General features: G+C 41.2%; 1 protein-coding gene across 15 annotated transcripts in view; it reads right to left on the minus strand.

Annotated features, from left to right (window-relative positions):
• gab1 (GRB2-associated binding protein 1) overlaps positions 1–12,720 on the minus strand; it is a 48,889-nt gene that overhangs the window by 25,827 nt on the left and 10,342 nt on the right. For 3 of the 15 annotated variants that reach the window (XM_085781733.1, XM_085781711.1, XM_085781680.1), the window contains exon 1: positions 11,589–11,860. The exons of 8 other annotated variants lie outside the window; for them this stretch is intronic. The gene's annotated coding sequence lies outside the window, so the exon portion shown is untranslated. Of the gene's footprint in view, positions 1–1,034; positions 1,150–7,002; positions 7,175–11,588; positions 11,861–12,720 lie in introns of those variants that run through there. 4 more of the 15 variants (XM_085781700.1, XM_085781661.1, XM_085781722.1 and 1 more) reach the window with 4 other exon arrangements.

Consider the following 12,720-nt stretch of genomic DNA (forward strand, 5'->3'; position numbering starts at 1 on the left):
TGAGCACCAGAGAGGGCAGTTAACGTACAAGTAAGAGTGCATGGCCTTTGGCTAAGTGAGGCGGTTCAGCGAACGTCATCAACCCCTCCGCCTGCTGGAAGGACAGGGGACTTCCATGAAGCATGTGCATTCCTGAGGTCCAGCATCCTGGACAGTGGTTAATATTCTCTGGATCCAAGGTAAACACTCGGTTTGTTCTGTTGAGATCACAGTCATGCATGATGGAGTCTTGTTAGATAATCCAATTCATGCTCGACCTGATGTGAACTACAGCTGACACAGTTGGGGGGAAAGCATTATTTTGTATTCACAAAGGACAGAGTAAAGGAAGACACTACTCAGAGTTTCACCTTTAAAAAAGATTCTGGGTGTTTCATCCAGGACTAGGCTTAAATGTAGACACACACATAAGTCTATAAGTTCCCTATCACATCAATTCCCTGACGGACGATTTAGAAATACAGCACGTTTTATTACAATATGATATTTTAATTCAAAAATCTGTTATCCTCATTTAAACACCAATATTTCCACTTATCTCCACTCAGTCCATTTTTGACCGAATGCACAGTATCTGGCTTGATGCATTACAATAATCCTGTTACTTCTCATTTATCGTAAAAGTAAAAGTAAAAAAATCCTTGGTAGTATAAATCTAGACGTTTAGTTTCACATCCTTCTAACAGTGGCAGGTCCTGTTTTCTGCTTCTCTAAGGTTCAGAAATTGTGTAACCCATGATGTACAGGTATGAAATAAGGCTGAGACGATTTCCAATCACCAACAGCTGACAGGTATCATAATACCGGGCTCAGCATCTGGATTTATGAACTGAAAATCAGCTATTACACTGATAGTTTGTGCTGAAAGTATTCGGCACAAATAAGATCATTTTAAAATCAGTCTGATTTGCACCTGCCTCTGTAAATCAGGAGAATCGTTTTTATTTGTGCAACAAAACTGATTCCCCGCCTTAAACAAATGATACAACCACAACAAATATTACTGAGGTTTAGAGAGAAAAGGTTGAGCCTACCTCACAAGCTGTATATCCAGAGCTGCTTTAATTCTGTCTTGTACAGTTTCTGTTACTGATAGTGAGTAAGCCAGCGTGTTGTTGTTGTTGTTGTTGCTGCTGCTGCTACTGTTACACTCTTTTGCGCCTTCTGACGTTATCATGTGCAGCAGTGTGTGAGGGTCTACAGTTTGTGACCTCTCCCTCCTCTAACTTCCTGTTCTATGTAATCAGGTTGTCCCAGACCCTCTTAACTGCCATTGCTAAATCAGAGGGGGTGGGACAAGGAGAGACTAGAGGGTGTGTGGATATGTGCACCCCAACATATATAAACCAACACTGAAAACAGTGGACTTATTTTATTTTTGTCACAATCTGAATATTTTTCAATAATTATGTGGCGGTAATTACTCATAATCATTATCTAATTAACATTTTACTTTTCAGTTTTACTACAAATACACACAGGCTCTGTGACACAGCTTTCAGAAAGGCAACACGAGAGATTACACGTGTTTCTAACAATTTCACTATGAAACAGTTACTTAGAAGTAAAAATGGAAGTGAGCATCATGTCATTACATGAAAGGTGAAACTTTCTCTTTCCACTAATTCAGAACGACCTTTCACTGTGTTGCTGTAACCACTATGCTGTTTCAACAGGATCACCACTCACTCACTCATCATCTCACAACTCATTTTGCTTTTCCTAGCGGACTCTGCCCTTGTTATGTCAACCCCTTTCCAAGATTACAGCCATTCTTCATTATCATTCCTAATCAAAAGGTCTGTGTGAAGCTCATAATTATAGGCAAATCACTTTCCTTGCAGCAGTGTTGCATTTGAAGGCTCCATCCTCTCCCATCCTGGTGAGCCTTCCTCTGCTTCCTGTGGAGACTTTATGATTCTGTTTCCCATCTGCACTCTCAATGAAAAGAGGTCAGAGATGCCACAGCGTGGACAGCTTCCTCTACATGCCCGCTTGACAAGACCTCACAAAACCCCAACTTCCTACTGCTGCAAAGGCACCTTGGAGGTGACTGGAGGTCTTTTAAGTCAGTCCAACGTGTGGCATCTACTTTATGTACTTCCAACTGTATGTTGGAGGAAAATAATAATGTGTTTTTCATCATGCTGTGCTGTACTAACAAACTGCCCAGTGCCCACTCATCAGCACAAAGACGAGCGATGTTGCCGGGTAGCCTTAAGGAAGCTAAGTCATGCATGAAAGCTTTGCAAGCTACACTTAATACATACAGAGACATACTTTTAACCACTCTTTAACCCTCACCACAGAGTCTTAACAGCGCTCAGCAACAAAGCTGCAGATGGGAGCTAAATAAATCAAAACTAACCAGGCAACTCAGTGACAATTTTATCATCCTGTTCGCCAAATTCTCCGGTAATTATTTACCATATGCAACAGTAAAGCGTAAACTTTAAAAAAGCTGATTGGTCATCATCACTGGCCACATGCATCGTTTGAGTAAAAGGCCCTTTTCTTAACACCCTTAACAGGAGTGTGGCCAAAGACAGCAGAGGACATTAACAAAGAGAAATAGTGAGAACGAGGCTAAAGATAGGACCACCCAGGCAAAAGGACTGAAGTAAGAACAACATTAACTTATGTGTGCCTGTGTGTGTCCTATTGAACCCTCACACGTCCATCTTGGAAACACCCACAACAAAAATGTTAAAACTCCCAACCGTCTCTGAACTTATCAATTATCATTCATGTCCACAGCACAGCGCTGGTCCCATGTGAGAGTCAACCTCTTCATTTCTCTCCTCTACCAGAGAAAACAAGAGCAAATCTTTGTTAAACTGAAACATCACATCCTTGCTTTGTGTGCATGCGCCCCATCTTCCCACACAGGTCAGAGACACAACAGTGAGGATCTCAAGTCTCAATTCTTCCACAAGAACCAAAGCTCAAATCTAGAATTCCTCAGGAACTACACATCCATGTTTTATTAGACTGCAAGTGACTAACCTATAATAATAATATAATAACGCAACTAAATCTGTATACTCATATATTAATGGGCCATGATCAAGTTTATGTTTTGTATAAATGATCACAAACTATCACATGAGAACTGAATGATGAGTAACTAGTCCATGGTGTGTACAGTTGTGAAATTCAATTGCTGAAACATACAAATTAGAATGGGTTTATGTCTGATACACGCTGTATGTTACAACATTTGAAATCACAAGTCAACAGTGAAACACCATTTACTATGGAGTCACATGGTTTAAGACCATTATCCCATGTTTGTTTTTTTTTTCCTTTATAAAATGATGTAACAGATTATGGATACATTCAACTTGTTTACATTCATTTAAACAAAACACAGCTGTAGATAATAACGAAAATTTGTCAAGATACAATTATGTGAAGTGAGTGATTATAAATAAAATATATTGAATTATTACACAACCACACAGCAACTTAATGAGGCTCTGTGAATAAACTCTGCACAGGCTGTAAGGCCAAATAAATTGGCTCCACACCAAAAACAGAGCAGTTGTTTTATGCAGCTGGACATGTGCTATGTAGGTAACATTTGTGCATTCCTACATTTCCAGGAATAAACTGGTGAACGACATCTGCTGTGTAATGTTAAGACAGCGTGCATGTGCGTGAGGTTAAAAAAGAAAAAAGAAAAAGCTGTTTATACCATCTGATATTAATAAAGGGTTTGAAGACAGAAAAAGAAAGAAACTCATCTAGACACCAAGTTTCAGCAGCTGTGCCTCCATAAGGAGCTCTTCCTGAGAGAACATGATACATCAGTTAGACAGCCATCCTATATGTACGCTCATCAACAGTGTATTGATCCATAAGGAGCGCCTACTGTCGGATCAAAACAAGCTAGTTCCCTCCATTCATCATCTACACAATCCCTCACTCGCGCCTTCAATTTACCATCCCACAGTCGCTCTGCTTTCATGTTGCAGCTGTGAAATTCTCACCCAGACAGGCGCCATCTGACCCCAGCCCTAACGATCTACGGTAACTGTCCAAGGAACACAGACCCTGGTAGTCATACTGCTATCTTTGCAAACAGCGCGCGCAAAGACCAACATTCTCATGAAAGACCATCTGAAGGGCAAACAGGTGTTCTTCATTTCACAGGTGACCTAATAACAAGACAATGTCACGATTCATCAGACTGTTTTACATCAAAAACTTCATATTCTGGCAAAAAAAAGAAAAAAAAACAGAACCCATGACAATCTCATCATCAGGTCAAATACACAGAAGCAGGTTCTGGAACGACTGAAACTATTATCAAACTTTCAGCTTCTTCAGCTCCACAAAACTTTGACAAGAAATATCTGCAGGAATCACAGTGCTTACCGAAAGTTTTTGAACAGCAGGTATTACATCTCTCAACCAAGTGTGTGGTTCCTGATACCTGGTACTTATTCCATCCAGCCCAGGACCATGGTCCTTGCTGTTACTCCATTGGCTTGGAAACACGCGACTGTGTGCAACTGCTGTCGTTGCTGCACCGACTCTTTGTCGTGGGGCGGGGACAGGAACTCTCCGTCAAGTAATCATTCCATATCATTCATTAGAGTATCCACAGACAGAGGGAGGGAAAGACTGAGAGTGAGTGAGAGTTTAGAGTGAGAGAGAGGGAGAGGTGGGGAAGATGTAACAGAAGACAGCATGAGGAAGTCAAGAGCTGTTCAGTAGTCCTCCACTGTGCCTGAGTGTGGTGGTGGGGGTGGTGTTTATTTACATAAGACAAGGATGGTTCAATCCATTTTCTATAATTCACATTAAATGTGTGCTACCTTAGTTGAATATGAATTAAGAAAACCAGCTAACCCCTCCGGTGGCCTCCTGTCACCTCTTTCTGATAGGTCAGCTTCAGACTTAAACCATGCTAACGGGGTAAAGCATTAACTCCGAGGCAGCAGGTTTAAACATTAACACGGCTTCACTTCATGTATGACTGAGGGAGCACAGAAGTGTCAGTGGTTACATATAATATAGGAAACTGTTAAGCACTCACAGTATTAGCCTTTTCATCAAAACTAAACCAACTACCTCTGACTGTGTTTTCCAGGAAACACTGGGCTTTGTGAAACAGAGAAAAGGAGAGAAAAAACACACACAAGGCAAAATAACATCCCTTAGTGGAAGTTTCCACTTTGTTAGCGCTTTTTATCTTCCTGGTCATCTGTTCCCAACACACACTCTGGGCAAAAAGATTTCCTGTTTTGCCTCCTTTTGTCACTGTGGTTATGTTTGGGGGTCTGTCGGGTGCTAACTTTAGAACGTTTACCTTGTGCTGCAACAGCTAATGTTTCATAGCTCGTCCAGCAAACTGAGAAATTGGATTAAGACGCCCGAACAATGTAACTAGACAGTGACAGCCAGTCTTTCCTTTGAAAGGTAACAGCATGCTTGTCATATTGATAGAAAACTGTAAATATCTGAGAGGACAAAGCAGAGAAGGAATCACATCTGCACTATGAAAAGTTAATAACCAAAGTTGATGATTTTGCACACATTATCCACAACCTGTTTCTGCAGGCAATAGTAAGGAATCCCTCTTGTGTCTGCAATATTCAGCAACCTACTCCATATATACCACATACATACATCACGATGGCAGTATTATTGACATTCAACTTAAACAATTACCAAATTTTTACAACTATTAACCCTTACATCCTGCGTTACAGTTAGACAAAATGTATTCTTTCGGATTCACCTGCATTGTTGAAATAATACAATGCAATACAATGTGTAGTCTTTCCTCACTGTAAATCAGTAAAGACCATAACCTCCCATCACCTGAAAAACCAATAAACACTCAAGTTTATATGGAGTATATAGAGTAGGGAAATATGCACTGAAATACAAAGACAGGTCACTCAGAATACTAAAATAAACGTGTGCACACAGTTAAAAGGAACGAATGGTGCATGAAAATCTGTTTACTGTAACGACGATGACTGTTTTGCCCCTACCTTACTTGTCAGGATATGATATAAAGCCCCTATCTGAAAGGAACTGTATCCTTTGTGATACCTGCGTTGCCGTAAGTCCTGGTAACACAGTAGGCTTACCCTATAAATGTAGGATTTAATGTTGGCTATAACTGACTCTGTGTAACTTAACTGATAACAACTACTTATGTAGCACTCACATGGCAGTATACGAGCTGCAGACAAGCTAGCCTGGGACTCTGGAAGTGTTGGAAAAACAATACAGTACTACAAATCTCCACACAGTCAGGTGCAGTAACTTTAAAATGCATTGGAACAACAACTGCCACTAATCATTATAACAAAGCAACCCCTGATTGCAGAACAATGGTTTGGTGAGAAAACAAAAGCAACTCTGCTGAGAGGATGAACTTTGAAGCCACAGTCAACTGAAAGTGATCAAAGATTTCTTGTTGAAATACAATACTGCCCACAAAGACAAAGTTTCTCCCCCACACAAAAGCTGTCACTGCTCTCGCTGGAAGTCACCATGCTCACGATGGCCATTTCCTGGCATGGGCAATGCTCTCTTATTTTTGTAGGATTTGCCACAGAAAAACAATCACATCTCACCACGTTGTGTCCTTCTTGCATGCACAATGCCTGACTACCACTGAGTGCACATGTTGTTTTGGTGGAGAGCATGAAGTAAAGGTTTATATCCTGTTGTTTCTGTTAGATTCACTAAAAGATGAATACTTTAGCAAAGCTTCATGGTGCAACTACTGCTGCTCCTGACAACTCAACTGCCCAGACAACACCACTATTAAGGTGGCACTTATGTGGTTATGTAAGAGTCTTGCAGCTTCTCGTATTTCTTTGCGCCAAAAACCTCCACACTGCTGTTGGAGAAATAATAATTTGATAGTTAACGCCATGCCTGATCTTCTGTTGAAAGTTATGACGCTAATCGTATTTGTAAAGCACCGACAGCAACAGTATTACTCAACAGTATTCAGTATCTGCGTCTCTTTACCTGGTTCTGAAGAGTCCAAGCTTTGCACGGATAAGAACGCTAATAGAAAGGCGAGGTAAGCAAGCTGCTGACCAGCCACTGTTGTCGAGTGAGTATGGCCACTTTCCGGCCTACCCTGCTGACTTCCCTCCCCTCCTCTTACTCCGTAAAGTCTGCAACACCCTGCTCCAATAACCCCTGACCCACAGGAAGTAGACACAATGGACTGAAAATAACATACCACCTCCCCTGGCAACAACTGCCCACCCCAACCCCCATTGCACACCGCTTTCGACACTACAATACACCTACAATACGCCGGCTTAAGATAGGTGGGTAGAAACCAAAAATATCAGCCACTGCTCAACATGCTGTGCCCACATGCCAAAAAAGTGCACCATCCCACTTTGAATTCCCCGGCGCGGACTTTGATTCACTCCTGCACATGCACAAGTCAGTGCAAAGAGGTCAGTCTGCCATAACGTAGACTCGACATTGAGATATTTTTACATTTAATGTTCTGATGTTCTGATAAGAGCCTGCAGTGGAACAGCCTTGGAGCTCTCAGTGGAGCAAAAGGGTTTCACACTACAGCAGGTTGTGGGTTGAGTGGCAGACTCATGATGGTCCCCCTGCTTCCTGCAGGGGGACCACTGCATGGTGAGATGGATGACTTCTCTACAGTTTGGCTTCAGAAAGCGTCTCTGGGTGAATTATGAGTGAGTGTTTGGCTCACTTGTTAAAGGAGGAGGCCATGTTCATATTACATTTTCTTTAAAAGCAGATTACACTGATGAAGCTTCTGGATTCTACAATCAAGGCTTTATTGATTACAATCCAATAAGATTTACAAAAAGGCTGGATAATAGGTAGTGTGTTAATACTTTTAGTCCACTCTGAGTGTGTGTCTAACCTAATCCTTATCCATGCAGTGAGCAGCAGCAGTCTAATCCAATCAATCCAATGAAAATTATTCCAAATCACATTTAGCGGCCAGTGAGAGGTTGCCTTAGACATGATCTAATTAGCCCCTCTCTGGCTAGAGTCCGTCCACTAGGAAATGGCTTGAGATGCCGCATTCACAGATAAGGAAATGGACTCTGGTACGCACTTATGTGTCGCCAGTGGTGTTGCTTTCAGGAAAAGAAAAAGAAAAAAGTGGTGGCAGGTTACTCAGCAGAGAGGAGGGATGAGAAAAGATTCAAAATAAAAGTTTGGTTTTCAATCAACTTAATGAAAACATGAAATAACCTTATAATAAATGGGCATTTATGAATGCTCAAATACGACTGCAAATGATATCTTAAACGCTGCCTTTACAGATAAGAAGCATAACATGCTGATTCTTGGTGCTTGCATTAACCATGTTTGGTGTCTTGTTTTACTAGCTGAGCTGTAGAGCATGCCGGGGCTTGTAACTCAGCCAACTTGAAGACACACCTCCTTTTTCAGCCAGTCCCCTGAAACCGGTACACACCTCCATTCTCTATTGTCACATTCACATGATACTGCTTCACTTTCAGTTGAAAGGGAATGTGTGTGGTGCTAGCACATACCTCAGAGGCTGTGTGCAGCCTTGGTGTTCCTGTGATTCAGTGATTCACATTTAGTATAGAATGCATGACGTCCTTCTGACACATTCATTTTAAGCCTCTAACACAGGCAGCAAAGATAACAATGCAATATATTTTTCCAGCTCAACTATTATGCAAATGCACCAACAATGTCAGCAATTTTTTTTTTTTTTACTTTCCTCTCTCTTTGGACGTGGGCTGGCTTCTGTGGGTGTGTGCTTGCTTGCATGACTGTAGATTTGTTCTAACAGCTTGCACTCATTTGTGCTCATCTCACCTGCACTTACCATCTTTTCGTACAACACAGCTTCTCTCCCAATTTTACAGACGTCTGATGCATGCACTGATGCCTAGAGAGAGAGGCCAAATGGCAGGTTATGATGCCATATGTATCCATTAGCTGTTGTTTGGATCCATCTGCATAAAAAATAAACTGCTCTGATTACCTCCCTCTGATTATTTAAAACAAACTCAAAGCCAAACAAAAAGCATATGATAAATTCATATTTAAAGGTCCAGTGTGTAATAATTGGCAAGGTTTATTGGCAAAATCTGAATATACTACCCATGAATTAAGTGTATAATCGCTAAAATAAAATCAGTTTTCATAGCCTTATAATTATTCTTTTATACGTATATACATATAGCAAGGGTCTTGCCGCCATGTTTATGGTTTACATCTTCATCGCTCGATACTCCTGAAATACTCCCAGTCGTGGTAAACAAGTTGTTTACCGTCACCGTCACTTTGAGTGCGAGCGAGCGGGTGAGCGCTGCAATCTAGAATCTGAATGCTAGATATCGCGGTTTTCCCTCCATTTGACAGACTGGACCTTTAAAACACTAATATTTTAATGTTTAAAATTTATGTCACGGGCCATTTCCCACGTATTTCTTTTCTGACAGTCCATCCAATAAACATTTGGTTGTATTGCTATGTCTTCTGCTGAAGCAGCAGTGATATCAAAATATGGTGTGTGGAGCAAAACATTAGCAACTCACCATTATTAATGCAACTAAGAAATAGTACACGTCAGTCAAATATAAATGGTCACTGTGGGAAACACACTTAGGAACGACCACTGGTGGTGGAAAGCAGTTTCACTTGCCCAACTACGGAAGACAGAAAGGTCTTTGCGTCTCAAGGACCACTGTGTTCAACATAACTCAAGAATTCAGCGATGCAAAGAAGACTCTATCTAAATAAAACACCTGGTTATTAGAGGAATAAAAGACTATACCTGTCCAGCCAATGGTTAGGCAAATGCATAGCAGAACTCGCAACCAGGTTCAAACATGAAATCAGCTTCATGACAGGACTTTAAATATAGTTAAACAACCAGAGCACAAATCACAGCCAGCCAACATTTGCTCTATTACTTAAGTATCTCTCTCAATTTCTTGTGATTCATAGTTATTGCTCCTCCAGCATGGTTAAAATGCACTCATGTTGGCTTGTGGTGGCAAGAGCAAAATCCAGGTCACCAATCAATACCTTTTACCCTGCTGAGTAGGGAAACAGCATTTAGCTTGTAACATGGAGAAATGGAGGTTATACATCCACTGTGTTTAAACACACTCATTCAGTTTCTTTGTAAATGTTGTAACATATAAATTACAGTAAAAGGGAACATTTCTGTTTCAATTTTAACCATTTCCTGTCTCCTTCACAGGATGAGCAACTACAACAAAATAACTTTTGATGATCTAATTGATTTCTTGGTCAAATGATATCAGCTGCTTATGGAAGGAACAAGTATTGGACTGTCTTTATGTTAAACTCATCTAAAAGAAACATGCTGACAGCAAATCACTGTTGCTCCTTGACTAATAAACTATCACCACAATTACTTTGGCTCCTTTATGAAAAACCAATGGGAATCTTTGCTGAAAATGATTCCCAGACTCAATGTACTTAATTACCCTTGTTCATACAGTGGCCTATTCAATCTGCATACTCTGAGGACGGTTTGTGAGCGCAGATGGCAGCCCTCTCTCAGCCATGAGAACCAAAGCTGTACTAGAGATAAAGACCAGCTCATCTGACTTCAGGATATGTTACTTCACAAAACATAGAGTTTATCACATTCCCACACGAGCTCCTTGTTGTTTCGTCTGACACTTTTAATACCTTTTTCACCCCCAGATAAGCAGGAAGTTTAAAATGTTGCACAATGCACACTTTGCTCTGCCACAACCTTGACACTCCATTGCATTTTTTTCCTTTGATTACCTATCCTCCCCTGTTTTCATCCCATCTGCCTTTGCCTCTCCTGCCCTCGCCAATCTGAGCTCTTGCACAGAGTCACATGCACTTGTCAAAGCTGCATCGTTAGAATTCAACACATTCCTTTGGCTTGGCAGACTTGGTTCACATGATCACGCTGTTCCTTGACCGCTGACGAGAGAGGCTTAAACAATTCAGCTTCTATTGGCCTGTGCGCAGTCAAACAGTGCAGATGAGCCAAATGTGTACACAACAGTTAAGTCAAAAAATAGTCACAGTGGAACATCGACTGTGACATATATATTGCATTCAAAACACACTCCAGAACACATTTTAAGAGAAGTTTGAGGAACTGGCCAAGAACCACAAGTCCTGGCTCCCAGACTTAAAATATTTGACAGAGAAGCAGATTTTTCTTATTTTAGCTAAGGAACAAGTTTGTGCAACTTGTACTAATTAGTAAGTAATCACATGCAACACAGATGTTACACACTTCATTTATGAGGCAAACTTTCACCTTAAAACTAAGCTGGAAATGGTCCTGCCACACTAAACACCTGTAACTGAAGCTGCAAATTATAAAAAGATTGAACTGGAAATTCCCTTTTCAACTTCCCAAAGTGTTATGTGGAACTGCAACAAGACATTACATTGCTTACGTGTTAAAAAAGGAATATTTGTCTAACATTATTAGCCATTTATGTTTTCTCTTGCATTTCATAACATGACCAGTTGCCTATATCCCTATACAACATATTGTAATATTAGCGAATTGTTATTTGCTGTTAAGTAACAAAATTACCAACCTTGAGCTCTGCTTCTGCCTGAACACTAGTTGGTTATCCAAAAGACATGGGTTTAAGGCTGAGGGTATTCCACAGATTTCTAAGACACGCCAGTAACAAGTGTGAAAAGAAGAGGCGTGCCAGGGAAAGTTTAGAGAAACGCCAAGAAAAGTAGATGTACAAGGGGAGAAGGTCCTACAGACTCTCAGCCTCCAGTCAGGCTGGAAAGGAATACTCTCTGAGAGCAGGGGTCTCTGCTGCATCTCTGTGTCTCTCTCAGTGTGTGTGTGTGTGTGTGTGTGTGTGTGTGTGTGTGTGTGTGTGTGTGTGTGTGTGTGTGTGTGTGTGTGTGTGTACATGTGTGCAAGTTTAACCACGTCCTCTGGCTTGAGGCCAGGCCAAAGATATCAGGCAGCTCCATAGTAACTCTAATGCAATCAGGGACAGTGGCCACAATAGGACCACTGGTGAATAGCAAAGAGCCATCCATCTTTCCCTGTCCACTTGAGTTTGTTCTGAGGACTCTTCCTCTAAAACACACAAAACAAACTGATTAGAAAACCAATTAAAAAGACAAATTAATGGAGATTAGATACGCGCTGCATCCACTTTATTGAGGGCCTGTCTGCCTCACAGTAACTTGGGAAATTACACAGGTCACTAGCAATATTTCGCATCTAGTCTCTAGGCTGACAGCCACAGCACCCCAACCCCCCTGTATAAGGATGGGACACAAACATGCACACACATATTGGTTCTCACAAAACACACAGCGAGGAACGGGGGGCAAAAACTACCATGACAGCAGTGGGCTATATTAAGAGGCTGCAGACACAGCGACTAGGGTCAGATCACACAGCACCACATAACTTGAGTGCCAGCTGCATCTGCGTATGTGTGGGTGGGTGTGTGTGTGTGGGAAATGACAGGTGAACCTTTGGAGTTAAATGTGAACAGATACAGTCACACACATTTCTACCTTCAAAAGCTGAGCACTCCAATCATAACAACACTTTCAAGCACTTCTCCACCATCTCAAAATAACCTGCGACACACAACAAAACTAGACGATTTTGAACACAATGGAAAATTAGTTGTTGGCATCTCTGACATTTAAAAATAATTCCCATCTGAAGACTGGGCTAACCAACAA

The sequence above is a fragment of the Trachurus japonicus genome, chromosome 1 (assembly GCF_045865225.1).
Source record: "Trachurus japonicus isolate A0001 chromosome 1, Traja_1.0".
NCBI lineage: Eukaryota > Metazoa > Chordata > Actinopteri > Carangiformes > Carangidae > Trachurus > Trachurus japonicus.